This window comes from Oncorhynchus mykiss, chromosome 2, assembly GCF_057628025.1.
Source record: "Oncorhynchus mykiss isolate SJ-2025 chromosome 2, ASM5762802v1, whole genome shotgun sequence".
NCBI classification, from domain to species: domain Eukaryota; kingdom Metazoa; phylum Chordata; class Actinopteri; order Salmoniformes; family Salmonidae; genus Oncorhynchus; species Oncorhynchus mykiss.
In genome coordinates, this window is record NC_143023.1 from 74,606,476 (window position 1) to 74,631,366 (window position 24,891).

General features: G+C 42.4%; 2 protein-coding genes across 2 annotated transcripts in view; one reads left to right on the top strand and one right to left on the bottom strand.

Moving 5' to 3' along the window:
* LOC110496093 (metabotropic glutamate receptor 3) overlaps nucleotides 1-24,891 on the bottom strand; it is a 918,426-nt gene that overhangs the window by 100,463 nt on the left and 793,072 nt on the right. The window contains exon 3 of the mRNA XM_090207701.1: nucleotides 20,074-20,188. The gene's annotated coding sequence lies outside the window, so the exon portion shown is untranslated. The remainder of the gene's footprint in view (nucleotides 1-20,073; nucleotides 20,189-24,891) is intronic.
* The window catches only part of LOC110496107 (semaphorin-3D), a 102,649-nt gene continuing 102,640 nt past the window's right edge, over nucleotides 24,883-24,891 (top strand). The window contains exon 1 of the mRNA XM_036955511.2: nucleotides 24,883-24,891. This exon is cut by the window's right edge and continues 291 nt beyond it. The gene's annotated coding sequence lies outside the window, so the exon portion shown is untranslated.

Sequence of the window (24,891 nt, forward strand, 5' to 3'; positions counted from 1 at the left end):
AGGAATGGACTGTGTCACACGTGTTTGTTGAGTTCCTGTATGTCTCCTAGTAGACTCTGTGTGGATGAGGAACCTGTGGATGGCCATTATAAACGCACTGACCTTCTAACAGCGTCTCAGTCCCTGCTTTCAATTTCACACTCAATAGCTTCCATGTGCTGGAGCATAATTGGGTCGCAGCATGAGGGTGTGTGTATGTGTGTGTGTGTGTGTGTGTGTGTGTGTGTGTGTGTGTGTGTGTGTGTGTGTGTGTGTGTGTGTGTGTGTGTGTGTGTGTGTGGGTCCCTGCTGCTTTACTGTCAATGAGAATTTAATAAAACCCAGTAATGCCTTCAGCGTCAGTTTGTTTAGAACAGCACACATACTGTACTTCACCCTCTTAAACGCACACTTCACCCTCAAACACACACTTCACCCTCTTAAATACACACTTCACCCTCTTAAATACACACTTCACCCTCTTAAACACACACTTCACCCTCTTAAATACACACTCCACCTTCTTAAATACACACTTCACCCTCTTAAACACACACTTCACCCTCTTAAACACACACTTCACCCTCTTAAATACACACTTCACCCTCTTAAACACACACTTCACCCTCTTAAATACACACTTCACCCTCTTAAATACACACTTCACCCTCTTAAATACACACTTCACCCTCTTAAACACACACTTCACCCACTTAAACACACACTCCACCTTCTTAAATACACACTTCACCCTCACAGCGTTGTATCATCTCCTAAAACAGACCTGACTTGAATAGCAGAAACCGGCAGCACAGAGACAACTGGATTTCAAAACAACATCAGAACACTGTCAAGGCTGTGGTTTCGTCATAGAGTTATTGCTCTGATTAATTACTAAAAAAAGAACCTCTGTTTTTTCCAGATATTTGCTTTGCAGGCCTGATGCAGTTCTGATCTGTCTTTTACACCTACATATGCCCTACAGTCCCCACACAGTAGCGCACCCATAGCTGACATTCTCGAGACCAATTGGTCCTAATTGTCTACAGGTGTGTGAATGAGTGAGTGAGTGGGCATTGTGGAATGTTTGAGAGACATTTTTGCCTTGGGTTCGAGAGAAGTAACAAACTGTGCCGTGGTTGTGAGTGGAGCTCTGCAGTTCAGAAGCCGGATAGGAGGGGCCGGGGAAAGGGAGCCAGTCCAGGTGCATGTAACTGACAGAGCTTAGAAAGAGCTTGTACCAATCACTGTTCACTCTACGATTGTTGTACTGTAGACATTTAGCCTATACCGTTTACGTGTAATAACAGTGTTTCCCAGATTGGAGCGCAAACCAAATAATTCCATCTGTTAGAGCTGTTCCTCTGCTTTAATCTTGTGGAAATGTCTGTGTCTCCCCCTCTAGTCGGCCATTGCCTGCAGTTGATCCGGCACCACTGTGTTCTGGGTGGGACTTCCCGCGTTCCGTTCACTGCTCCCATTTCGGTGTTCTGGTGGGGGAGATTTTCTCACCAGGTGTTTCTTTTGTGATATAATTTTGGACTACTCACTTTGGGCAAAAGATCGGATTCATATCCACATATGGAGGTGGTATAAATTGGAAATCAAAAGATCAGATTCCATGTGTTTTTTTTTGCTGTTTACACATTAGGGAAACGATCTGATTGGTTTCAGATATGCAAATAATTGGCAAAAGATCTGATCCTCTTGACTATACAGGCACACAATACTGTCAGTCTCCCTCAATCAGTGGCAGAGAGCAACATCTCTGTCTCTACCCGTAAACAACTGAACTCCCTCATATCTTTGGACTTGTGGGATGGTGTGCGTGCCCAAAAGGAGTGGTCCTTCGAGAAGGATTTGTGACTTTGCTGACTGTATGGCGGCCCACAGAGACCATACAGGGTACTTTCCACACTGCCCACCTGCGGTCCAGTGGAACATGGCTCTGGGGTATCCAGTGGACTACTTCCATGTTGATTATACCCCCTCTCTGGAGCCTATGCGAGCCCCACACCTGCCTACTATGCAGCATGGACACTATGGCCACTCTCCTCCACCTGTGGGATACTGCTCAGAACAAGGTGTGGCTGCAGTAACACCTCAATGTGTGGACTACCAGGGAGTCACAGTGCTGCATCCGTCGTATGGGTTTCCCTTTTTCAGTGGAGTACAGGAAGCAAGTATGGCTCATATGGAGCAGAATATAAAGTTTTCATCTTGAAACAGCAGACCAGATCCCCGGCTTCCTCCTGTCAGGGGAGTCCTCTCTAACAGGTTGCAGTGGAAGACAAGGGACATGGCGTTCACATGCTGTGGAGTCTGGGAGAACCCTCTCATATGTCTTTGTAGTAAGCCTATGTTGCTGAATGGTATTGATGGTGCTTTGCAGTGTCATTGTGATGTGGGTTTTTGTCACCTGTCGGCTGTGGTAGGCATGGAGATGTGGAGTGTTAGGATTTGGAATTATGTCTCTTTCCCAAGGATGGAAGTTATTCTAATATTATCCTGACAGGCCAGCTGGATGTGCTCTGAGTGGTTGATGAGGTGATGAGGTCACCACTTGTGATGTCTTTATATGCCGCACGGCAGAACACACACGAAAGCACGGACACGCACTCAACCTCATACTGCTGCTCTGTTCCAGAGTGACTGATATTTACATTTGCATTAATGAAAGCTGGGGACATGAGGTACATGTTTAAATATACACACGCAATAGAGATGTAATATACACACAAACTGGGAGGATATAGTCTATGAAGAGGGGTTGCCAGGTGTCCAGGTTTATAGAGAGAGAGTGCATAAACATTCAAGAATAACAGCTATGTATGGAGCCATCACTGAAGACTAAAACACTGTGTGCCTGTGTTTTGTGTCACTCACTCTCACATCTAGTGATTGATCACCTCTACACGGCACTTTCTCTCTCTCTCTCTCTCTCTCTCTCTCTCTCTCTCTCTCTCTCTCTCTCTCCCTCTCTCTCGACTTACCCTCTTTTTAATGTCATGCATCCTGTGAAGAGTGGTGTGATTATCACTGGGCCGAAGTCATCAGTTAACTGACTGTACTTGTAACAGACCAGAGTGAAGTCTCCTGAGATCACAGGGGGTCAGGGTCCAGGGGAGAGGCAGAGAGAGAGCTGGGGGACAGAGATTGGGGAGAGAGAGGAATGTCTGGCGGAAAGAGATTGGGGTAGAAATGGAGAGGGCTGGGGGAGAGGTAGAGGGGACTGGGGGAGAGGTAGAGGGGACTGGGGGACAGAAATTGGGAAGAGAGGGGGATGTCTGGGGGAGCGAGATTGGGGTAGAGATGGAGAGGGCTGGGGAACAGAGGACTAGGGCACAGAGATTGGGGGAAAAGACTGGGGCACAGAGATTGGGGTACACAGTGGGACATGGCTGCTGGAGGAGAGGCAGACATTGTGAAACAGTCTAAGAATCCCAGACATAATGTAACATAAATATACAGATCCTGATGTAACGTAAATATGTTGATTCAGAAGATGCATATATTGATTCTAATCTAAGACAAATATATTGATCCTTATTGGCCTCTAGTGATTCTCAAATGTCAGACATTCCAGGCTATTTCCCTTTTAAATAAACAAACATTGAAAATCTCTCCCTCTCCCTCTCCCTGTGTGCACTCAATAATTGGGGTTCTCCTGTTCTAACTACCATCTGGTATTAGTTTCTGTGTCTCCCTAAGCTCTGATCTAATGAACCATCCCAAGGAAAAATACTTTTAGATTTACAACGAGCTGCACAAATGAATGTAATGAATGAGATGGGGAATCGTAGACTGAACCGTGTGAGTCTACGAGAGTCTACGAACCTCACACAGACACAACTAATGACCAGCCACTGAAGATAAAGAGCAGAGACTGCGTTTCATTTATCCAACTTTACTGTTGTCTCTCACTCTCTCTCTTTCTCTCTCTCTCAGATTTACGGTCAACCTGTGTGGTCATGTGTGTCAGAGAGTCAAGCTACAGACTGACCCAGACTCCCTAGGTGTCCAGAGCCGTAGCCGTTAATAAGACCTGTGTTCACAACCATTGATAATAATAGATAACTGCATTCACCACCGGAGTGGATATGAAACATACTAACTTGACCACATACAGGGATTACTCCGTAACACTATAAAAAGCTCTATTGTCCTAACATGTACCCCTGTATTCTTCTGTGTAATCAGGCAGATGATGGTTTAGTATTGCTTTCCTTAGGCCATGCTTTACAATATTGAAGTTGTTTTTATGCACATGACCATTAGGGGTTGCTGTTATGTACTGTAGTCAAAGTATGATATACTGTATTTGGGCTTGAAGTGACAAATCCGAACTGCCCACTTTGTGCAAATCCATGTGAATGCAGTGTCTTTTCCTATGATATACAATTTTGTTTCAGGGCAGGTTTTATTTGAATGTTACCACCCACCAGCATGGCATTGTTTATTAATCAGAAAGAGCTGCATATGTATTCCTCTTCGTAACTGAGATGAGCCAAACTGCCTTGTGTCCATTTGACCAGCTGAGCCATGGAGCAAATAAATAAATAGGGTGCATTTTTTTTTACCAAAATGGTTTTGACCACTAAAGTTTTGCTTCACTACCCACTCCACTGCTTTGATTGGTGAAATGTTAGGTACAAACTACAAGTGTCTATCCAGATAATGAAAAGGCACCCGCTAAAGAAAATTCAAGGAACTTATAATTACACGTAATTTGCAGCGTGTATGATCCTGAGCAAAGTTATTGTAGCCTATCATTTCCCTTCCCCTGAAAGAACCATGTGTCTTTAATGAGACACATGATAATTGACCAAGTAAGTGCCAAAGAAACAAATACCAGCAGGACTGCTGAAGTTAAGTGAACACATTTACAACTAACAGTTGCGCGATACTGTTGTAATCAGTATTTTTTATCAGTGATGTCATGACTCATTAGTGATCTTTACCACAGGCCCTCAGCGATTCAGAGGAAAAAGAGAAGTAGATATGGAGCTCGATAAAAAAGGTGGATCCGGTCTAGTTGTAGAATCTTATCTTTGGTTGTTTTTGGTGCATAGACCAAAAGCAATCTGTAATGAATATAAAAAATAGGTAGGTACACACTCTTTGCAGTGAAATAAAGAAACAATTATTCCATATTTAATTAAAACCCATAAGGTCTAAAGGGCCTGGGTTTATACTAAGTTAACATATGGAATTGTTTTATGATGGTCATATTAAGGATCATTTAGCTATTTTATTTTACATTTTAGGACCCCTGTAGGTATAAAAAATATATTAAGCAATTATTTGATGAAACATTGAATTTGGCCTTACTGCTATTAGCCCATAGTAATGCACTGAATTACAGATTCATATATAGGAACAGTTAGTCCAAAAATAAATCAGAAGGAAGTATGTTTTGGAGTGTCTGTCCTATATCTGAGAGATATAAGAAAGCTCAGAAAGACCTTTGAGTTGGAAATGCCCCATTCACTTCCATGACACTTGCGGGGATGGTAGAGTCAAATGGAGAACAGCATCGTGTTTGTGAGTCTCATCTTTCTATAGAGGTCATATTAGCAACTAGCTCTCACAGTCTCACGTCAGAATTAGACGTTCGTCCATGTTTCTCAAACGTCAAATTTTGAAGTTGCTGCAAAAGTCTAATTTTGTATTAGGGACTTTTGTATTTGTATTTAAGGTTAAGTTTAGGCATAACTCCAAATGTTTAAGGTTAGGGTTAGGTTTAGGCATGCCCTCCGAATTCTTAAGGTTAGGCATTAACTCTGAATGGTTGAGGTAAGGGTTAGGGTTAGGGATAGGGATAGGCTTGGGACAAAAATATACGAAAAAATGTTCTGTCGCTGGATTCAAACTTAACATTTTTGGAATCAAATGGCATACATTTTCCTTCATTCATCTTTTTTCTATTCGATGTATATGTGCCGCACAACATCTCAAGGTTGCCAGAATTGTAACATCAGGGTGTCTTAGGTAACAAGAAAGATGTGCAACTTTAGATATTAAGTGGACGCATTCTCAGGACACCTACAGTAGAGCTGGGATGATAAACCGAGATGCATTCAGATCATTGGTGTAGGTAAAAAAGAGGTAAAAAGAGGTTAAAAGAGACAGCGTCCAAGATGTCCGACCGTTGTTTTCGACGTAATCTAATCGCGATCGCATTATGCCATTTCATGGCTTTTGCCATCTTGCTAGTTCCGGTTTTACTGGGACTAATCCGCCTGCGCTCTTGTACCAGAGCAGCATGAGCATGAGAGCGAGCGGCAACATCATCACAAGCATGAGTGCAGGAAGCTCATGGGGGATGGAAAATCTGCTTTTGCACCACCACCAGCGGGGGAAGGGAAATATGCAGGCACCACAGTTACCACAACCACTATAAAAATGAAAGGTCATTTTGTGTATGCAAATAACAGGGGTACAACTTTCACTGGGGACGGGGGGGACATGACCCCCCCACATTCTGAAAAAGCATTTTACCACCCCCCAGTTTTATCATTGCACTGTGCTACAAAAAGCAGCATCGGTCTGCTTTAGGACCAGGCGGACGCCTCAGAGCGATCGGGTAGGCTGCTTAGTGGTTTTAGAGGACTGGATTTAGGACCACTCGGACACCACAGATCATGCAAACAGAGGCAGCTGTTTGTCTGTGTGTGTTATGCTTTTTTTCCGAGTTGTAAAAACAAGCAGAGAAGACACTGGCTACTCTTTATTTGGCTGATGTAGCTGGCAAGGTAACAGCTGTTTGACTTTACTGAAAAAAATATATAATTCCCAGTGCAGAGCTAGTAGGGTAACGGACATGTAATGTTAGTGAATGTTTCGTCCCCTCTCAACTGAAGTTCTGTCTAATGTGAACTAGCTAGCTAGCAAGTAGCTACCACAGCCAGATCAGCTCTAGCCTCTAGCTATCTGTCAGGTAGCAGTATCTAACAGCTGATGTGTGTATGGAAATGTTTTGTAGCCTTTGTTTTGTCTTGTTTTAACAGAAGTAAATTAACTTGGGTAGTTTTCGCCAGTTGATGTACCATAGAGCAAACCAAAAGTTGGCTAACGTTAGATATTATTTTTTACCTAAATCACAGTCAGTATAACAATGTAACGTTATTGATCTGTCGGTTTCCCTAGCTAATTCCCTACTTTTCACACTGACACGGTACAAACAGCTCTATAGGCTTCACTGTCATGGTGTACAGTCAGTACACAACACTATGCAGCTGAGGTGTGGGAACATTGCCTGGTGATGTCAGTGGCCTGCAGCTCCACTGTAGTCAGCCAGTTAGCTCTCTGGTAGAGGCAAGGAACACATAAGGGAAATTGGATAAATGGGATGCGAGTAACACTAGCTGGATCACACAGGATGACCTCAGGTAAGTGGCATGTGAAAACAAACGGTAAATGACACTCACACCAATAAAGAACTACAGAAAACAATTGTGGGCAAACTGGGATAGAGAGCGTGGGTTTGTCAGTATTGGATTTGGATTTGGTAAGGAATCAGCAGCGGCGGCAGCTTTGCTTCGAGACTGAAACACACAGGAGGACCTCAGGTAAGTGGCTTGTGAACACAACGATGTCCTGCCAATGCAGATAGATATCAGCCAATTCCAGGCCGCCAGGTGGGTAGAACTTCCGCAATGCTAGTCGAGACACCTGAATATAACAAAAGCTACCATGACAGCACACCTAGTGGCACACAGTAACGGTAACACTGGAGCAGAAACGTCCTCTCACTGTCAACTGCGTTTCTTTTCAGCAAACTTAACATGTGTAAATATTTGTGGGGGGGGGGGGGGGTCAAAATCAAAAGTAACAGTTAGTATCTGGTGTGGCCACCAGCTGCAATAAGTACTGCAGTGCATCTCCTCCTCAAGGACGGCACCATATTTGCCAGTTCTTGCTGTGAGATGTTACCCCACTCTTCCACCAAGGCACCTGCAAGTTCCCAAACATTTCTGGGGGGAATGGCCCTATCCCTCACCCACTGATCCAACAGGTCCCAGACGTGCTCAATGGGATTGAGATCCGGGCTCTTCGCTGGCCATGGCGGAACAATGACATTCCTGTCTTGCTGGAAATCACGCACAGAACGAGAAATATGGCTGGTGGCATTGTCATGCTGGAGGGTCATGTCAGGATGAGCCTGCAGGTAGAGTACCACATGAGGGAGGAGGATTCCCTGTAACACACAGCATTGAGATTGCCTGCAATGACAACAAGCTCAGTCCTATGATGCTGTGACACTCCACCTCCAAATCGATCCCGCTCCAGAGTACAGGCCTCGGTGTAACGCTCATTCCTTCAATGATAAACGCAAATCCGACCATCACCCCTGGTGAGACAAAACCGTGACTCGTCGGTGAAGAGCACTTTTTGCCAGTCCTGTCTGGTCCAGCGACAGTGGGTTTGTGCCCATAGGCGACGTTGTTGCCGGTGATGTCTGGTGAGGACCTGCCTTACAACAGGCCTACAAGCCCTCAGTCCAGCCTCTCTCAGGCTATTGCGGACAGTCTGAGCACTGATGGAGGGATCGTGCATTCCTGGTGTAAGTTGTTGTTGCCATCCTGTACCTGTCCCGCAGATGTGATGTTCAGATGTACTGATCCTGCGCAGGTGTTGTTACATGTGGTCTGCCACTGAGAGGACAATCAGCTGTCCGTCCTGTCTCCCTGTAGCGCTGTCTTAGGCGTCTCACAGTACAGACATTGCAATTTATTGCCCTGGCCACATCTGCAGTCCTCATGCCTCCTTGCAGCATGCCTAAGGCACGTTCACGCAGATGAGCAGGGACCCTGGGCATCTTTCTTTTGGTGTTTTTAAGAGTCAGTAGAAAGGCCTCTTTAGTGTCCTACGTTTTCAATTGTTTATGGTTCATTGAACAAGCATGGGAAACTGTTTAAGCCCTTTACAATGAAGATCTCTGAAGTTATTTGGATTTTTACAAATTATAATTGAAAGACAGGGTACTTAAAAAGGGACGTTTCTTTTTTTGCTGAGTTTAGTTCAATGTTCATAGTTCAATTCACAGTCATTGTCCAATAACTTCTCATTTAGTCATGTTAAATAGTTAGGTTGCAGCTGTGATAGCCAAAACAGTTGCACCTGGATCCATAAAAGTCCTGCAGAAGGAAGAGAGAAAGGGTGCACACACACACCAGTGGAGACTCCTAGGAGGCTCATCATTCTCACCACCTTCCATAGACTTACACAATAATTATGAGAACTTCCAGAGGACGTCCTCCAACCTATCAGACCTCTTGCAGCATGAACTGACATGTTGTCCACCCAATCAAAGGATCAGAGAATGAATCTAGTACTGAATGCATAAGCTACAGCTAGCTAGCGTTGCAGTGCATAAAATGTAGTGAGTAGTTGACTCGGAGAGAGAAAGAGAATAATTGAATACTTTTGAACAAATTAATTTCTTACAAAATTAAGGAGAAGCAACAGAAAGAGATAGAGCGAGAGAGAGGTCCAGCTATATTTATTTTTATGATTTTCACTTTCACTTACTAAGCTAGCTAATGCAGCTAGCTAAAAGCCTAGTCAAACGCCAGGCTCAAACAGAGAGGAATGCTGTTTATGTTAGCTAGCTGGTTAAGGTTACCCAATACTGGAACTCACTCAATGTAAGCTTTCGGTTTTATAAATGTATGGCCAGCGGGGCCTGCCGGTGTAACTGCTAAACTGCTAGTTGTACACTGTACTGCGTGATTGTAGCGGGTTTACTAAGAGAACGCTACCTGCCGAATGCAGTGCCAACTGTAAAGTTTGGTGGAGGAGGAATAATGGTCTGGGGCTGTTTTTCATGGCTTGGGCTAATGTTACAGCATACAATGCAATTCTAGACGATTCCGTGCTTCCAACTTTGTGGCAACAGTTTGTGGAAGACGCTTTCCTGTTTCACCTTTCCCTTTCCTGTTTTCCCCATGTACAAAGCGAGGTCGATCCAGAGATGGTTTGTCGACATCGGCGTGGAAGAACTTGATGGCCTGTGCAGAGCCCTGAGGTCAACCCCATCGAACACCTTTGGGCTGATTGGAAGCAAGTCCCCGCAGCAACATCTAGCAGAAAAGCCTTCCCAGAAGAGTACTACTTTAGGTCATGTAGTGCACCTTTTTACATAAAATTGGACCCTGGTCTGTCATAATCCAATTTTTAATCAGTGACATCTTGACACACCTTTACCATTGCACTCTACTCTCTCTACTCTGACACTTCAGACCCTCCAAAATTCACAGAAAACAGAGATGAGTAGATATGGAGCTGAACATCACAAGGCCATCATCATTGCAACATTGAGCTGTAAAATAAATGAGAGGGAACAGATATATTTTTTTTAACCTTTATTTAACTAGGCAAGTCAGTTAAGAACAAATTCTTATTTTCAATGACGGCTTAAGAACAGTGGGTTAACTGCCTGTTCAGGGGCAGAAGGACAGATTTGTACCTTGTCAGCTCGGGGGTTTGAACTCGCAACCTTCCGGTTACTAGTCCAACGCTCTAACCACTAGGCTACCCTGCCGCGATCCTGCCGCCCTGAAGCCAGTAGTTTAAATCTGTTACAACTAACACAGAAGCAGAGACCGAGTTTGACCCACCAGCGGACAGAGATCTTCGATCTTCAATTCAATGGCTTTATTCATAAAACTGAGCATTCTACTGGCTCTTCTAAACACAACTTACCAATAATATGGCTGTATTCTAAGAATATTACTTTGACACCCTAAGTATTGCAGACTACCGTTTGATCTTCAGACCTGAAGCTGAAGAGAGCCTGCTGCTGTGCAACACTTCTAACCTATCACCTGAGAATTTCACACTGACTGCAAGCTTAAGGCATCGACTAAATCAGGGATCGACCTTTCAGGGATTGACTTTCCGGATCCTCAATGTCGCTCAGTCAGACTCTGGGTGGTAAAGGGTAAAGTTCTGGACGGTACTTGTTGAAATAGTATTTGTACTTTGATACTGTAATAGGTCTACTGTATGAGACAAAAAAAAACAATAGAGACCTGCAAGACCTGTAATATACACAGTTTGATATAGTTTGATATACTCTTTCAGTTTATTCAACTTTTATTTCCAATAGTGCTGATTGCTCTGATTGTCCAACTTCTCTCTCTCTCTTTCTCCTTCCATCGCCCACTCTTCTAGACTGACTGCAATTAAAATCTACAACCATTAGTGCCGACACAGGAAACAATGATTAAAAGTGATTTGTTTTGGGGAATGTAGAAACGGATACACAATCTCCTTCTTCCCTCTCCTTTCTCCTCTCCCCCTCCCCTTCTCCCCTCTCCCTCTCTTCTTCACTCTACTTCTACCCACTCCTTTCTCTTCTCTTCCTCCCCTTCTCCCCTCTCCCTCTCTTCTTCACTCTACTTCTACCCACTCCTTTCTCTTCTCCTCCTCCCCTTCTCCCCTCTCCCTCTCTTCTTCACTCTACTTCTCCCCTCTCCTTTCTCCTCTCCCTCTACCCTTCTCCCCTCTCCCTCTCTTCTTCACTCTACTTCTACCCACTCCTTTCTCCTCTCCCCCTCCCCTTCTACCCTCTCCTTTCTCCTCTCCCCCTCCCCTTCTCCCCTCTCCCTCTCTTCTTCATTCTACTTCTACCCACTCCTTTCTCCTCTCCCCCTCCCCTTCTCCCCTCTCCCTCTCTTCTTCACTCTACTTCTACCCACTCCTTTCTCTTCTCCCCCTCCCCTTCTCCCCTCTCCCTCTCTTCTTCATTCTACTTATACCCACTCCTTTCTCTTCTCCCTCTCCTGTTCTCCCCTCTCCCTCTCTTCTCCACTCTACTTCTTGCCGGTCCATCTCCTTATCCCTCTCCTTTCCTCTCTGTAAGTAACTTGAGATGGTTGATAAGCTATGAGAAGTACGCTGTGAGTTTAGTATGGTGAGGTCTAAGGGACCACAGGCAGCGCTCCACAACCAACCACACTAATGTATCTAGAGGGAAAACTCTGCCCCATAGCAGGGCTGATACAGATCAGAATGTCTACACTTAGAAAGTATATTGGGGAGAATAGAGAGATAGAGGATGTGAGAGAGAGAGAAATATAAAGATGAAACATTAGAGAAATCTGATCTGTGTTTAGAGTGACGGAACCTTTCAGAGTAAGATCTGAAAAGTCGACATACAGTGGGGCAAAAAAGTATTTAGTCAACCACCAATTGTGCAAGTACTCCAACTTAAAAAGATGAGAGAGGCCTGTAATTTTCATCATAGGTACACTTCAACTATGACAGACAAAATTAGAAAAAAAATCCAGAAAATCACATTGTAGGAGTTTTAATGAATTTATTTGCAAATTATGGTGGAAAATAAGTAAACTTTGCAGGCTATCTCTGGAGTAGATTGCACCTCCTCCGCCTTTGGCAGTTCTATGTTGACGGAAAATGTTCTAGTTGGGTATGGAAATCTCATAATTTTGTTAGCCTTCCTAAGCCAGGATTCAGTCACGGCAAGGACTTCAGGGTTGGCGGAGTGTGCTACAGCAGTGAGTAAAACAAACTTAGAGAGGAGGCTTATGATGTTAACATGCATGAAACCAAGGCTTTTTCGGTTACTGAAGCCCTGCGTGCCTGGGGATATGCAGGGCCTGGGTTATCCTCCACATCACCCAAGGAACAGAGGAGGAGTAGAATGAGGGTACGGCTAAAGGCTATCAAAACTATCAAACCTATCAAATCGAGTGCGTTGGGGACGGATTTCTGGGCGTGGTAGAATAGATTCCGGGCATAATGTACAGACTGGTGGGGTGCGGGTATAGTGGAGGTAAACCCAGGCACTGAGTGATGATAAAAGAGAGGTTGCACCTCTGGACGTGCTAGTTATGCTGGGTGAGGTCACTGCATGTGTGGGACGTGGGACAAAGGATGTATCTGAGGCATGTTGAATGGAACTAGGGGCTCCACAGTAAACTAAAACAATGATAACTATACTAAACAACAGTATACAAGGCATATTGACATTTGAGAGAGACATAAAGCGACATTTGAGAGACAAAGTAAATAAGCTATTTCTGTTTTTTATTTCTAATAAATTTGCAAAAATGTCTAAAAACCTGTTTTGACATTGCCATTTTGGGGTATTGTGTGTAGATTGATCAGGATTTTATTTTATTTGATCAATTTTAGGATAAGTCTGTAACGTAGCAAAATGTGGAAAAAGGGAAGGGGTCTGAATACTTTCCGAATGCACTGTAAGTCTGTAAGAATCAGCACTCGGCTGGTTTTCTTTTTCTTTAGGAGAAAAAAAGACAGAGTGGGATAGCGGTGCAAGGAAAAAGAGGAAGAGAAGTCAGAGAAAAGAGAGAGAAAGAGAAAGAGACATGGAGACTGGGTGAGAGGAAGAAAGGGCATCTAGATGTATATGCTGTTTGTGCATTCGCCACAGTGTGGTACATTCACCACAGTGCTCTTTTGAGGGACATGGGCTGAGAGATGGTTTTAAGTTTATTTATATACTGAACAAAAATATAAACACAACATGCAACAAGAGATGTATACTTAGTTGTATTTTATATAAGGAAATCAGTCAATTTAAATCAATTCATTAGGCCCTAATCTATGGATTTCACATGAATGGGCAAGGACACAGACATGGGTAGGCCTTGGATGGCGCAGGCTCACCACTTGAGAGCCAGGCCCACCTACTGGGGAGCCAGGCCCTGCCAATCAGAATGAGTTTTTCCACACAAAAAGTGCTTTATTACAGACAGAAATACTCCTCAGCACCACCTCAGACGATCCTACAGTTGAAGAATAAAAATCAAATTGTCACACCTTGACCATAGTTTGCTTTGTATGTTTCTATATTTTGTTTGGTCGGGGTGTGATCTGAGTGGGCATTCTATGTTGGATGTCTAGTTTGTCTGTTTCTGTGTTTAGCCTGATATGGTTCTCAATCAGAGGCAGGTGTTAGTCGTTGTCTCTGATTGGGAGCCATATTTAGGTAGTCTGTTTTGTCATTTTGGGTTGTGGGTGATTGTCTATGTTAGTTGCTTGTGTCAGCACAGGTCTCATTATAGCTTCACGGTCGTTATTCGTTTATTGTTTTGTATAGTTTGTATTCAGTGTTCACTGCTTTCTTTAATTAAAAAATCATCATGAACACATACCACGCTGCATTTTGGTCCGTTCCTTACGACGATCGTGACACATCACATTTATTTGTCACATACACATGTTTAGCAGATGTTATTGCGGGTGTAGCGAAATGCTTGTTTCTAGCTACTACAGCACAGTAATATCTAACAATTCACAGATATACACACAATACACACAACCTAAAAGTAAAATAATTGCAATAATGAATATATAAATATTAGGATGAGCAATTTCGGAGTGGTATAGACTAAATACAGTAGAATAGAATACAGTATACATATGAGATGAGTAAAGCAAATGTAAAGATTATTAAGCAAATATAAAACTTATTATTAAGGCACCTAGTGATGGTCATTTAACAGTCTGATGGCCTTGAGATAGAAGCAGTTTTTCAGTCTCTCGATCGCAGCTTTGATGCACCTGTACTGACCTCGCCTTATGGATGATAACGCGGTGAACAGGCAGTGGCACCGGTGGTTGTTGTCCTTGATGATCTGCTTAGTTGTTCTGTGACATCGGGATGCTGTATGAGTCCTGGAGGGCAGGTAGTTTGCCCCCGATGATGTGTTGGGCAGACCGCACCAACCTCTAGAAAGTCCTGCGTTGCGGGTGGTGCAGTTGCATGCTCCCTCAAAACTTGAGACATCTGTGGCGTTGTGTTGTGTGACGAAACTGAACATTTTAGATTGGCCTTTTGATCATGCTGTTCAATCAGTTTATTGATATGCCACACCTGTCAGGTGGGTGGATTATCTTCGCAAAGGAGAAATTCTCACTAACAGTGTTTGAGAGAAAATAGGCTTTTTGTGCATATGGAACATTTCTGGGATCTTTTATTTAATCTCATGAAACATGGGGCGAACATTTACATGTTGTGTTTATATTTTTGTTCAGTTTAGTTTATTGCTGATGGAGAACTGGAGTCAGATGCAAAAATAGTTTTCGTCTTTAAAGCTAGAAGTTTTGAATCAGTTTATCAATGCTGTGTTGTCGTCTTAAGTCGCTCTTTATGTAGTGTTGTCTCTCTTATCGTGATGTGTGTTTTGTCCTATATTTTTTTTATAATATTTTTTTTCTTATCCCTGCCCCCATCCCTGCAGGAGGCCTTTTGCCTTTTGGTAGACCGTCATTGTAAATAAGAATTTGATCTCAACTGACTTGCCTAGTTAAATAAAGGTTAAATAAAAAATAAAGGGAGGATAGATCTTTGTGACAACCTGTGACAGCTGTGTCTTAACACACACACACACACACACACACATACACACACACACACACACACACACACACACACACACACACACACACACACACACACACACACACACACACACACACACACACACACACACACACAGGGAGTGGGAGAGGATGTTCTTCTTAATTACATTTTAGTGTAATTCTAAACTGATTCCCTCCTAGTAAAAGAATGAGAGAGAGAAAGAGAGAGGTATTGGATAATCAGATCATTTCAACAGATGTTTATGTCAATATGCAGGAATATAACATTCATCAGGACTTGAAACAGAAGCAATGCCATAGAGTCCAGACTGTAAGAAAGAAATGCAAAGCATTTACAGTATGTGATTGAATGATATCAGACGTGAAGCTTCCATATGACTAAATTAATACTTGATTTGATTATGAAATGAGGAAACAGGACAGGAGGTTTTCTGGAGGATGGAAAGCCTGAGGACTGGCACCAGACTACTGCCAGCTGGATGACAAGACTCTTCAGACAGAAAGATTCTACTGAAACTATTTCCTAACATCTTCAACAGGTCAGGGCTACTGTAGATAATACTCATCCATTTCCCAGGACATTCACTCCCTCCTGTCCTTTCTCCCTCTCGCAGGCCCTTCCATTACTTTCTCCCACAATCACCCTCTCCCTAATCATGCTCTTCCTCTCACTCGATCCCTCTTCCCCCCCCCCACTCTGTCTTTTCCAATTCTACCTCTCTTCTCCATTCCTCTCTTCCCCTCCTCTAACTCCTCTCCCTTTCCTCCCTAAAAGTAGAGGAATGAAATGTTAAAGAGATAATGATACTGATATTGGCAGCTGATCCTGAAACAGTTATTGTAATAATAGTCAAGACACCTGTGGTTTCCCTGGTAATTTATAAAGCAATGATTAGTCATTATAAAGCAACAAACACAATTGCATTTTAATAAATGGCAATTTGAATGGACAGAGATAACGTGACGATATCCTGAGGCCCGTTGACATGCCATTCATCTACCACCATCACCTCATGGTTCAGCATGATTATGCACGGCCAATATTAAGCAACTTCGCACAACCATTAAAGAGCAGTGGGAGAACATTCCACAGGCCAAAATCAACAGCCTGACCAACTCTTTGCGAAGGAGATGTGTTGCACAGCATGAGGCAAATGGAGGTCACACTAGATACTGACTGGTTTTCTGATCCATGCCCCTAACTTATTTTTTAAGGTGTCAGTGACCAACAGATGCATACAGTTGAAGTTAGAAGTTTACATAAACTTAGTCATTAAAACTCGTTTTTCAACCACTTCACAAATTTCTTGTCAACAAACTATAGTTTTGGTAAGTTGGTTAGGACATCAACTTTGTGCATGACATAAGTAATTTTTCCAACAATTGTTTACAGACAGATTACAGATTTTTATTTAACTAGGCAAGTCAGTTAAGAACAAATTCTTATTTTCAATGACGGCCTTGCGACAGTGGGTTAACTGCCTGTTCAGGGGTAGAACGACAGATTTGTACCTTGTTAGCTTGGGCATTTGAACTTGCAACCTTCCGGTTACTAGTCCAACGCTCTAACCACTAGGCTACCCTGCCGCACCGTACATTTCATTCATAATTCACTGTATGACTGTGCCTTTAAACAGCATGGAAAATTCCAGAAAATGACATCATGGCTTTAGATGCTTCTGATAGGCTAATTGACATCATTTGAGTCAATTGGAGGTGTACCTGTGGATGTATTTCAAGGACTACCTTCAAACTCAGTGCCTCTTTGCTTGACATCATGGGAAAATCAAAAGAAATCAGCCAAGATCTCAGAAAAACTATTGTAGACCTCCACAAGTTTGGTTCATCCTTGGGAGCAAGTTCCAAATGCCTGAAGGTACCATGTTCATCTGTACAAACAGTAGTACGCAAGTATAAACACCATGGGACCATGCAGCCGTCATACCGCTCAGGAAGGAGACGCGTTCTGTCTCCTAGAGATGAACCTACTTTGATGCGAAAAGTGCAAATCAATCCCAAATCAACAGCAAAGGACCTTGTGAAGATCCTGGAGGAAACAGGTACAAAAGTATCTATATCCACAGTAAAACAAGCCCTATATTGACATAACCTGAAAGACCGCTCAGCAATGATGAAGCCACTGCACCAAAACCGCCATCAAAAAGCCAGACTACGGTTTGCAACTGCACATGGGGACAAAGATCGTACTTTTTGGAGAAATGTCCTTTAGTCTGATGAAACAAAAATAGAACTGTTTGGCCATAATGACCATCGTTATGTTTGAAGGAAAAAGGGGGAGGCTTGCAAGTCGAAGAACACCATCCCAACCGTGAAGCACGGGGGTGGCAGCATCATGTTGTGGGGGTGCTTTGCTGCAGGGTGGACTGTTGAACTTCACAAAATAGATGGCATCTTAAGGAGGAAAATTATGTGGATATATTGAAGCAACATTTCAAGACACCAGTCAGGAAGTTAAAGCTTGGTTGCAAATGGGTCTTCCAAATGGACAATGAGCCCAAAAACCTTTCCAAATCAAAATGGCTTAAGGACAACACAGTCAAGGTATTGTAGTGGTCATCACAAAGCCCTGACTTCAATCATGTAGAAAATGTGTAGGCAGAACTGAAAAAGTGTGTGCATACACCCAGTCACTACAAAGACACAGGCGTCCCTCCTACCTCAATTGTCAGAGAGGAAGGAAACCGCTCAGGGATTTCAACATGAGGCCAATGGTGACTTTAAAACAGTAACAGAGTTTAGTGGCTGTGATAGGAGAATACTGAGGATGGATCAACAACATTGTAGTTACTCCACAATACTAAGTTAATTGAGAGACTGAAAACAAGGAAGCCTGTACAGAATAAAAACATTCCAAAACATGCATCTTGTTTGCAACAAGACAATAAAGTAATACTGAAAAAAATGTGGCAAAGCAATTAACTTTTTGACCTGAATACAAAGTGTTATGTTTGGGGTAAAACCAATACAACCCATTTTTGAGTACCACTCTCCATATTTTCAAATATAGTGGTGGCTGCATCATGTTATGGGTATGCTTGTAATCGTTAAGGACTGGGGTGTTTTTCAGGCTAAAAAACAAACAGAATGGCGCTAAGCACAGGCAAAATCCTAGAGGAAAACCTGGTTCAGTCTGCTTTCCACCAGACACTGGGAGATCAATTTACCTTTCAGCAGGACAATAACCTAACTTACAAGGCCAAATCTACACTGGAGTTGCTTACCAAGAAGACAGTGAATGTTCCTAAGTGGCCAAATTACAGTTATTACTTAACTCTACTTGAAATCTATGGCAAGACATGAAAATGGTTGTCTAGTAATGATCAACAAACAATTTGACGAAGCTTGAAGATTTTTTAAAGAATAATGGGCAAATGTTGCACAATCTATTTGTGGAAAGCTCTTAGCAACTTACCCAGAAAGTAATCACTGCCAAAGGTGCATTTACAAAGTTTTGACTCAGGGGTGTGAATACTTATGTAAATTCGATATTTCTGTATTTAATTTCCAATACATTAGTTATAGAATTATAGAAACATATTTTCACTTTGTCATTATGGGGTATAATGTGTAGATAGGCAATATTTTTTATTTATTTTAATCCATTTTGAATTCAGGCTGTGACACAACCAAATGTGGAATAAGGAGAATGATTATTTTCTGTTGTGCATCTATGTCATCTTGCTGAGTTTGTTTTTAATTACTCTGTGTCAAAGAAATCGTCCCTTAGCGTCTGAAAAGAGGGCTGGGATACAAAAACTAATATGTAAAAAACAAACAAACAAACAAGTAACCTGTTAAAGGACATGTATGTTATGTTGGCTGAATCTATCAACCCTCCTCCTCTCTGGTAGCCCCAGGCTACTGTCGGCATAGCCCAACCAACCAGAGCGCCGTGTAAACTGCCCTACACAGCCATCAAAGCACAGTTGAAACAACTGCCTGACCTGCTGGAAACAAATAAATAATTGTACACTCAGACGCTCGCCAATCTCTAACTAAACACATTCACAAATAAACTTCTCCCCCTCCCTCCCCCTCCCTCCCTCTCTCTCTGATTACATGTTCTTCATGGAGTGTGTGTGTGTGTGTTTTTTGTTTTTGTTGCTTTTACTATCCTTATGGGGACCAGAAGTGGGGACATTTCGCCGATCCCCGCAAGGAAAAGGGCAATTTTAGGCTTAGGGGTTAGGTTTATGTATAGGGTTAGAATTAGGGTTAGGTGTTAGGTTTAGGTTTATTTTTGGGTTAGGGAATAAATGTTTTGGTCCCCACAAGGATAGTAAAACAAATGTGTGTGCGTTGACCAGCCATAAGCATTATTACAGGAAAGCCATTGGTTAGACATCAACCCTAATAATAACTGGATAACCCATCTGTCTTTCGCTAAAACGTGAGTAAATGTTCCATTCTATTGATTCAATGCATGACCCACACAAAAGTCACATTTCTGCCTCCGGATGTATAGTTAGTATTTAGGTGCCAGTGACTTTCATATGTTTTGTTGGTTGTCAGATCAAGTTTTCAAGTTTTCAAGTTTTCATACTTTACAGCCGTAGCCCTATCAGGCCTTCTTGAATAAACTCCCACATTCCCTTTTATCAAATCTTCATCTAATATAATGACTTGATTTTCCATTGGCCAATCAGAGTGGGTGGCGTGTGTTTCTATTTGTCTGTGTGCATGTGTGTGACTTACGGCGCTCGTCAAAGTGTGTGTCCACTCCGTCAGGTCCAGGGATGGAACACACCAGTCTGGCTTTGAAGAACGTCGTCCACTTATTAGCCAGACTCCTCAACCCTCCCACATCATTCTGAAACACAACCACAACACCATGTGTGTGTTCTACAGTACTCCAACATTCCCGAATGCTCTGGGGAGTCTCAACCAGCCCCTGGCACTGACTAGCTGAGACCTAATTATTAATCTTTATTCTAATCATTGATAAGAGATTCTTATTGTGTTGCAGCTGTAGCAGAGCTCTGTGAGCCTGTTGACTTGTATGGTCTACTAATATCATGATTAACTATATAATTGTTAGTGTGTTAGTGATAATGTATTTCTCTTGGGTGGTGTGTGTTGTGTGTTTTTGTGTTTGCGTGTGTGTGTGTCGTGTGTGGTAAGTGCTCTATTTGTATGATGTTTCCTTACACGGCAGATCTACTACACGATTAGTATAGAAGCAGAAATTTCTCACAGATTTCACAACTTTTTAATTTAGCCCTCTCTCTCTTTCTGTGTGTGTGTTAGTTGTGTGTGTGTCTGTGTCTGTGTGTGTGTATTCCACGTTCCCATAGGACAGTAATAAGCATTTACTGACTGGAACATTCCTACTTGGTTCCATTTTGGGTCATGTGTCATCATCTCACCTGCTTTCATCTAACCATCTAACCATTCATCCTGTAGATCTGTGATAACTGAAAGGATAGGATCTAGGAATGGAAGAATAGGGGATAAGGAACAAAATGGAACTCTGCCACTGATATAGGTCACACTAGATAGCCCATGCCCATAGCATGTTAGTGATGAATACATGTTCTTCCTATACAAATGATTCTAAATCTACTGATGGAGACCTGATATGGTATTGTTGTACTGTATAGGCTACATGTGACTTAACAGTAATTAGGTAGCAAGTTTTTCGGGGTTTGTTTTATAACGCCTTCATGCTGAAATGAAATCCCCACTATTTTGCCAGATCTTTTCTCTATTACTCAATGTGTGTGTGTGTGTGTGTGTGTGTGTGTGTGTGTGTGTGTGTGTGTGTGTGTGTGTGTGTGTGTGTGTTTCAGCACTGCCATGTGAGTGGCATAACACCAATGACACACACATACGCACACACGCATCCCCATAACCTCGGGAACCGTGTTGATGTATGATGAGTTGACATGAGGAAGGGCAGGGGCTTACACACATCCTCCCCTTACACACACATGCACACAGCAGCACACGCACACCCTTTCAGAAATCTCAGCGCCAGTGAGGGGAGGACACAGTTCTGACTCACCACACCTGTCTCTGACCATAAAACAAATAACACACACCTCACAACTTCAAAACAAACCTTATTCACATGGCAATTTAAATCTAACCTCGCCACACCTCCCCAAAAAGTAGTGTGTGTGTGTGTGTATTTGTGAGTCTATATCACCCAAAAGATGCCTGTGTGTGTGTTTGCCTGCACCACACCTGCTGATGCCTGATAAAATATATACCTTGTGTGTGTAAGTCAAGTTACGGCTCCCCGAGAGAACCCAGTGAACCAGGAAGACAGACAGGCCAAAAACAGGCGACTGAGGATCTCCTCCCTAACACAGCTGTTATCTCTAACCTACACCCCTGAGTGAGACAAGGAAGACTGCAGGAATACACTTTGTAGAATACGTGGCTGAGGAGCATGCTAGAATGGATGGGATGATGTGGCTTGGCGCTGGCCATTCCATGAATTCATGTTCCCACTCTCCTTTCGCTATTGCTTTTATTTGATTGTCTACATGTTGCCGAATTTATGCCCACATATTTGTTATTAGGCCTATGCTGTAGAATTACCCCAGTAATTACCAAAAAATTACCCCAGCATGTCTGTTCTTCCAGTGGAGGATTTGGATGGGATTTACCAAACTGCTCATGTAATCCTTTTGTTTTTCTCATTCAAAATGGATCGTTATGATGGCAGGCTCTTCTAGGCGTGAAGATATTTCACATGTCTTGGTTGGCGAAAGATAAATAAATAAGCACGTGGAAAGTTGATATGTGATAATTCATTCAGATAATTCATCTGTAAAATGTATCCCATCCAAATAGGGCTTTTATGTAGACTACTTGTAAAATGTATCCCATCCAAATAGGGCTTTTATGTAGACTACTTGTAAAATGTATCCCATCCAAATAGGGCTTTTATGTAGACTACTTACTTAATGCCCCCCTTATACTACTAGGGCGTCCACCATGGCTCTCCACCTACTTTCGTTCATGCGAGGGTTTTTCCTCGTGCCAAGAGAACCATGCTCAGTTACTGTAGAGTGGTGTCTCCAGTTGGTTTTGAACCTTTTTTTACCTTTATTTAACTAGGCAAGTCAGTTATGAACAAATTCTTATTTTCAATGACAGCCTAGTGGGTTAACTGCCTGTTCAGGGGCAGAACGACAGATTTGTACCTTGTCAGCTCAGGGGTTTGAACTTGCAACCTTCCGGTTACTAGACCAACGCTCTAACCACTAGGCTACCCTGCCGCTTTCCTGCTTTCTCTTCCCTAGTGGGTTGTAGTCCAGTGCCTGTCTTGTCATTTTCTAACTTGATTAGACGCTATGTGGTTGGAGATATGCGCAGCTTCATTTACCTTGCTTCTGTTTGTTATGTTATACAGTTGTGTCAATAATCGCTCTCACACATTTATGAAACTTTAGTCAGTACTTAGTTCACATGGCCCACTAATTATTTTGTGTTTTTCAGTTATTAAAAGTAATAAATTACTCACTTTAGAAATATTAATTGTCAGCTCAATGCTTCATTCATGAATTGTTTGCCACGATACCGACATGCACTTTCTGAATCTCGGTCACGTGCCAAAATGGTGCCCATTTATACTCGTTGAGGTGCCAAATTTGGTGCAGGCCGTTTTTTGTTTGTCATTATATGTTGTTTTGAGAATATATGAGTTCTTTATTTTGAGTTGAATCCTACGGATGTTTTATTCTGATTAATGTATGAAGGTCGTTCCACATATTATGAGTGTAATACTGTGATGTATTATAGAAAGATAATGTGGTCACCTCTCTGGAGAAGTGTGTTCCCACCGGGCACACACTGGTTGAATCTGTAACAGTTTTCGTCCTCCTCTTCTGAGGAGTAGGAAGGATCGGACCAATGCGCAGCGTGGTAAGAGTCCATAATATATTTTAATTAAATATAACTGAACACAGAAAACAAAAGAATAAGAGAATTAATGAAAACCGACACAGTCACGTATGGCGCAAACACTGACACGGGAAAACAGGCTACCTAAGTATGATTCTCAATCAGAGACAACGAATGACAACTGCCTCTGATTGAGAACCACACAAGGCCAAACACAGAAATACAACATAGAAAAAAGAACATAGACTACCCACCCCAACTCACGCCCTGACCAAACTAACACAAAGACATAATACAGGAACTAAGGTCAGAACGTGGTCATTGGTACAACTCAATCTAGGTAGGAGAGTTACTGACTGGTATTTATGCCAGTTAGTTTCAGACTTGGTCTGGTCTGACCTAACTTTCCGTCTGACATGTATGCTGTGTTCATAATCAAGTGGGAAGTCGATAATTACAAGTTATGATGTTGTAAATGCCAGTTGGATGCATTCAGGTGCTTTGAACTCTCTGAGAAACAATTGGATAATGGCAAACAAGCTGCGTCAACAATACACTAAAAGTACAGCTGTCATGCTTGTAAACCAATGATAGTGTTCAACAAATATATTAATAGATAGCTTTTTATAAATAATGTTTTGCTGTTCAATTTAACTACCGAAAATGCTGTTGTCAAGGTAATTTCCTCAGTAGGTGACATCAGAGACAGACATGTGAGAGAAGTCGGAGCTCAGGGATGATTACCAGTTACCAGTTACAGGGGCGTTCAGGTGGATTTCTCCAAATCATATGTGATAAATACCACCTTGCCACTTGATTATGAACAAAGCATTTTTCGAGACACTTCTTGTGAGACATCCAAGTACAGCTCATTGATAAATAGATTATTTGTTGTATCCATTTGATTAAATTCATTCAAGTCAACTGCTGAGGGCTGAGCACTAAACACCTTGCTGTAAATAAATCACTTGACCTCCCGCCATCTCCCTTGGCCCTGAGACACATAGACCAAACTGTCTCACAGAGGAACACAACAGTGCTTCGTGTGAGATGTGATACAGTTGTTATCTTGGATAGCTACTTCTTATTTGTAGTAGACTTGTTACAAATGTTAAATGGTAGTTCAATACAAGATGTACAGAGAATTCAATAAAATATATACCATTAGCTAAGGGTGCTGGTTTGCATAGAACACAGTGGCACAAGATTACCACAATATCATTCATTCCTACAACAAGGTCTGCTGCAAACCGGTTGAGGGAGAGATGACTGTTTAAAATGGATTCAAATAACATTCTGTTACTGAGGCTATTAGGTTTTAAGTAGGTTTAAATACTGTAGGATGTTCAGGGAGTAGCTGATGGCCGGGACTGGAACCCAGGTCCAGAGGTTGTCAAGCCAACACCTTAACCATTATGCCAAGAGGTCCAAACCTCTTGACAAGGTTTCTAGTTGCTGTGTTAACACTACAATATACAACACTACAATATATACAAATCAATGTTGTTGTCAACCTATTTGGGTGGAGGTTTTTCAGCAGTGTTATGCAGTTTATAAACTGCATATCTTTCTTCTTTTTAGAGGGGCAATGAGTGGGGGTTTGCCATCCCTACTTCCCTCCCTCGAGGCAAGATGCCACATTTCCAACTCATCCCTCTC